This window comes from Agelaius phoeniceus, chromosome 1, assembly GCF_051311805.1.
Source record: "Agelaius phoeniceus isolate bAgePho1 chromosome 1, bAgePho1.hap1, whole genome shotgun sequence".
Taxonomy (NCBI): domain Eukaryota; kingdom Metazoa; phylum Chordata; class Aves; order Passeriformes; family Icteridae; genus Agelaius; species Agelaius phoeniceus.
In genome coordinates, this window is record NC_135265.1 from 56,435,151 (window position 1) to 56,441,284 (window position 6,134).

Sequence of the window (6,134 nt, forward strand, 5' to 3'; positions counted from 1 at the left end):
ATCAGCATGTTGCATATTCATAGACCCTTATACATATTCATATTTTCCCCATAAACTAGTTTACATATTCCAGGAACTATTTTGCATGGTCCCTCCTTGGGTCTGCCTTTTTAGAGCATGTGTGTTTTTTGGCTGTGGCTTTGGCTCTTTCTCTTTATTACTTCCAGTCTGGGCCTTGGTCCATGCTTTCTTCAGATGGCAGATGCTGATAGCTGGCATATCAATAGCAGGGTGCTCATTGCATGTTCACTGGATGTTATCCTGACTAAACAGACAGTCCACTCAACTATATCAGCTATCACTACTACTATATCTTTTTGTCAAAAGCAGAAATAAAAGCAAAGTAGTTTTAACATTATACATATAGCAGTCATCTTAATATTTGTGAAAAGCCAACAATATAATATGTATTTATAACACATATCTAAATACTTATGATCAGTAACAACATGCAAAAGCCAATATTATCTGGTAATTTTTAACTAACTAAGGATGAAAATTTATACTGACCGTGAATGATTAGAACACCAGAACCCTTTTAGGGTTGCGCATGTTAAAGTAGTATTGGGTATTTACTTCAATTAAACAGTGTATTTATTTAAATTATTATTAAAATAATACTGGGTATTTATTATATATAAGAGAACTTACATGACAGATTTTGTCAAGCTCAATGTTCATTATTTTATAATGAGAGCAGCTCACAGAAAAGGAAAGAAATGCTGCTGTCCACATATTATCTTGCAAACCTTGGTGGTGAGCTGAACTATAGCAATGTCTGTGTAGCAGCCAAACTCCCTCTGTAACATGGCAATTCTCCTCCACCACCAAGCCAAAAAAGGGAGAGGCCATCACCCACCCCCCACTCACCAGCTAAATCTTGGTTAACCCCAACACCTCTCCTTGCATTATACTGAAATTCTGGAGGAAAAAAAATCTTCCCATTCCCAGAGCTAACTGCCCAGCCAAAACTCCCAAACTCTTGTTCCCTTGGCGGAGCAATTACACTGGTATGTGAGAGTGCTGTGCCATTTCTTTTGTTTCTTAATTACCCCCTTATTCATCTCCTGAACAACCCCTCCTCCTTTTCTTTTCTGGTAACAGATGGGAGAAAACTCCCTGAAAAGCCCAAACCCACAATAGCACCCCAAGCAGTTTGTGCTCTTTTAGTCATCAACATTTTTTAAACCATATTTTGCCCATCCTTTCCACCACTAGTGGAAAGTCCATGTCTCAGAGCAGCCCACATAGCTCATCTACCACAATACCATTTCAAAGCTTGACCTCTAGCTCCTACCTTGTACTGGAGATGGTCGCCTTTCTGTGGTGCTGTGATAATTTCATATGGGTGGCACCTGCATGAAATTGATCAAAGGGTCATTCTTTACCTTTCCTTTAGTTTCACACTTTTGTGCTGTCCTGTAGTGATCCCAGTGTAATCTTATTTTTAATCTGGTCCATGTCAGACATCTGCATGTCCGATGGTCTAAGAAACACTTTGGGTGTTAAATTCTGTCTGGAGGTATTGTACCTGAGGTAACAAACACAGCCTTTTGCAGCAAACAAACACTGTTGGGCTGGAAATTGCTGATTCAGATCCTAAAACAATGTATGCTAGTCCTACTGATCTTAAATTTTGACTCGTCATTGAAGTAGCAATCATTCAATATTCTCTGTTCTGGAGAATTCAGAGCTGAACAAGCTGACGTGGCAATCAGGGAGAGCTTCAGGAGATAAGGGTGCAAGGTGCTGCGTGATAGGGCATTAGTAATAAATATTCATACTGCTGTGAGAAACAACTGCTCACTTTTAAAATTTCAGAAGTTTATTAACCTTAACAAAAATTACAGCAAAGGACTGAATAAGGAAAAAGATTTCAGTGCTGGCAGCCCCTGTGACTACCAGCTGTGTGCTTCTATGTAAAATGGATGCTCTGCCTTTTATACCCTTGGACCCTCCCAAAATTTTGTCAGTCAACTTGTGAAAAATGCCAATCACTTGTTTTAAAACTTTAAAAGCTTAATAGTAATAAAATTGTTATAAAAATAGTAATACAAATTAGAGCAATAAGAATTGGAACAATCAGAGTTAGGACAATAAAGGACAATAAAAGCAAAGAATTACGAATGTTTGGATGCTTTCCTAGGGCAATTAAGCCCCGAAAGCACACACTTAACAAAGGATTAACCCTTAAAAGCAATAGTCTGTTGCATATTCATATATGTCATACATGATGCATAAATTCTTTTCAAACAAAGGATGTTCTCTGGTTATTGTCAACATCTCCTCCTTAATCCTGTTGGCACCTCAAGATGAAAAGGAGTGGAAGAAAGTTTGTCTTTTCCAATAAGGAGACAATATTTCTTTTCTTGGGGCTTGTTGCTGTGACCTCTGTGCGAAGAATTTCTTGCTTATCTCGTAGCTAGTTAAAAAATATCTCACGTTATACAGTTATTATGTGATAACCTAAAACTATATTTATCACACTACTTAAGAGAGTTAATACAGCATAACTTTCTAACATAACACATACAATATTAATTTTAATATTTGCAAAAAGCCAATCATATAATACGCATTTTTCACAAACTTTCTCTGCTGTTTATTGGTGAAGATTACTTTCTTATATCTTGATTGGAGGTCAGGTGTTGTTATGCTGTGCCGCCTGGTAATAAGTTGGCCTTCCCCAAATGTCATGACTACTAAGGCTACTACAAGGGGGAGGGAAAAGAGGTCTGTAATATATATTGTGAAATAATTCATCCTATGGAGAGAATGTATTTTATAAAGGTTGTGAAATCCAAACGAGTGTGTGACCACAAGCAGCCCAAAAGGCAGACGTCTACTGTCTACAAATTCTGAGATTCCTGGAGGCAGCAGGAGAACAATCATCACTTAGCTTATGAGTAGACACACCCAGCACAATGATCATCGCTATCCTGAATCATCAGAAGATGCCTAAGAGTGATCATCAGCCTGTTGATAACATTGATCAAGATAGCCGAAGTCACCAGAAAGATACATCTGAATATGTCACTTCCCTGGACTCGACACTGGCTATCGACCAGGAAATGGCAATTGTCCAGCTCTGCACAGTGAAAGAACCAGCTTTGAATATGCAGAGTTACAAAAGAAACTGGGACTCCTCTGCCTTGGGCATAATAAATTGTATAAAACATCCCCACTAGAAGCAGCTCTCATGAACAGGGAAGGGTCCAATGTGATAGAGGTCAGATCTAGGTTCATGGGCTCGATGCTGTCTCTTTGGCTGTGGTGGTTTTGAGGACCGTATTTTGGTTGCAGGAAAAGATAAATAAAATCTTTTCGCATTTTTGATAATTTGGCTCCTCAATTGATCCTTTATAACAAGGTCTATGGGGAGGGCATATTGCAATAACATTACTATATATCTATCTCTTAATTGTAAAAGCCAGCTATTACATTACTCATCTATAACACTGCTATCAGTCTGTGGCAAATAATGTGCGCCTGATGCTTTTTGCATAATGGACAACACCCCTGAAATTCAGAAGTCCATGAGTGTTCTCCTGGTTCTGTAACTTTGGTGAAACTAAGGCAAAGATATTGTGACACTTATTAGTTAAATAACTTAATCAGCTGACTTTACCATGTGCTTCTTTGTCCTGCTTCTTTGCTGGGTGACAAGAGAGGGAACGATGGTTTTTCAACTGCATAGACCTGGTTAAAGGACTTGCAGTAAAATTAACAAAGAAAATGTAGTAAATCCAGAACACAAGCCCTGAGGATTATTAACTACTGTTTAAACTATAAAGAAAATTACTTCATCATTAGTCACATAGCTTTGTGACATACAGGTGAGCAGATACAATTGCTACATTTCATGAAGCACATTCACTGAGCTGTAGTGTCAAGGGTTATTGTGTACTACTGCAAAAAACCAACCAACTAACAAAAAAAACCCTCAAAAACCCGTCAATTCTGATGTGACAAACTACAAATCTGTCAAATTTCTTGCATCATGTTCCTTGCAAGGAAGGACTACTCCTCCAGGACCAACTGCAGCTGTTGCCTGGAGCTGTAAAGAAGGAATAACTGTCCCAGGGCCACTTTGCTTAGCAGGGCCCAGAACATAAAATTATGGTTCTGGGAGGCACTCGTCACTGGAAGCTGCATCCCTCAGAATCTCTCTCCTCACATCACCTGATACACCATGGAGTCCATGAAGCCCAATTGGAGGATGTTGGGAATAAACTTGAAAGAAATTAATTTGCTGCTTGTTTCAAAGTATTTAAAAGATCCATTGTACTAGAAATAAAATTTTTAGGAGCCTTGACTTGGTAAGCACTAAAAATGGTATTCTATTTTATTTACGTCTAGTTGAAGGATATATATTGTTCTTTCTAGGAGATTTCTGTTTTGAGCAGAATTTCACAGAGTAATTACTTAATATAAAAATAATCAGAGAGATCAGGATGTGTCTTTAATAAGGATGTTTTTCTTGAATCACTGCAAAGTTTTGGCAGGCTACATTTAAAGTGCAGATACAGAAATACCAGACTATATTCCTCTAACTTTCAGGATTTTACTCTTGTAGAAAACTGGAGAAGCATTTGCCAGGCTCAAAACAACCAGGTGTGAAGTGGTTGGAGAACATGGAAAGCTCTGCCAAGGTGGGTGCACAGCATCCATACCCCCTCGAGCCTGCCCACATGAACATTTGAAATGTCAGCTGGTGGTCTGCACTGTAATGGGGACCAGCCAACCACATGGGACTTCTGGGAAAACTCTGGCTTTGTGTAAAGCTCAGATGTGACACTTGGGAGCTGAAATTAGCATAAGCTCACCTGTGGGAGGGCCTCAGTGGACTGTAACTGATAAAAGTATGGTGATGCATTTTGAGTGGCACACTCCACTACCCTGGAGTTAAAAGCTGCTGAGACCATGCTGGATCCTAGGGTGGTAGCCATCTAGCTTGCTTTCTTTCTTTCTACATTTTATTTCTTTCTCTTTCTTCTTCTTTTCAAAACATATTTTAAGCCAGACCAAAAAGTTCAGTCAATGCCTTGAGTGACTTATATGAATATATATGAATATTTTAGAGTCTGCTAAGTTAAGGTTTGCCAAGTGGCTTATTCTCTGTGAATATTCTAAAGTTTGCAAGTTGTTTCTTATTGAACCTCCTGAGAATTTTGGGGGTTTTTAAAAGCACCACCTGTAACTATTTTCTTGGTCCAAATTGCCTGTTTTGACGAAGGTGTACAAAGGCTATGTGAATCTAAAGAAAACTAATTTCTTCCTGTATTACTTTTCATAGTCTGCTGGCTCTGTGTGAGCACTTGGTATTGGTTATCAGGCAAGGAGTATTGAAAGAGATTGCTCCAGACTTTGTCTTCAAATCAGCAATAATATGTGCAAAGTATTTATATCAGCATAATAACACAAAAAATAACTTTAGCTTATCACCAAAGCTAATTCCCTCATGTATCACCTCTCTGAAATGTGTAATTAGCTACTATGAATTCTGCTTAAGTCACAAATTTGTGAATACCTGCTGTAAATATAGACATAATTAAATAAAAATAACAGTTTCTTAACAATAATGGAAAAATTTCACTGCTGCTTTAAATTCTCTTTAAATCTGTATCCAGAGTTAGGGGTCAGGAAGAACTTTTCACTTGGGTGGGATTACTGACTGTTGTGTTTGTTTTTCTGCTTCACTGTTAATTTTTTTGCTATGCCACTGCTATAAATGGGAACACACTCTCGGTACTAAAGTGATTTCAGCTTTTTCTATAAAGCCTATGCCTTAGGGGGTCCACGGGTAGAGCAGGAGCATTCCCAGTCAACAAGTGGGGATGCTGCAGTGCCGGCGCTGGATCTTCTTCCTTTTGAGCAGGGATGTTCCTGATGTTCAGGGTCGAGAGGCATACTCTCACTGACTTGGATGACCCCTTTTATACTGTTTTTTGTTCCTTTGGATTGGTTTCTGTTGGGATCCTTCATTTGCATAAAGATTAAGGCGCTGATTGGCTCTTACAGTTCCATCCAGGCTGGCTTGTTTTTGCTTGGGTGGTGCACATTACTTAGGTGTAACACAGTAAGATGAGTACCATATTTCTTATAACTGTCCTTTAAACCCCTTTTACAATATA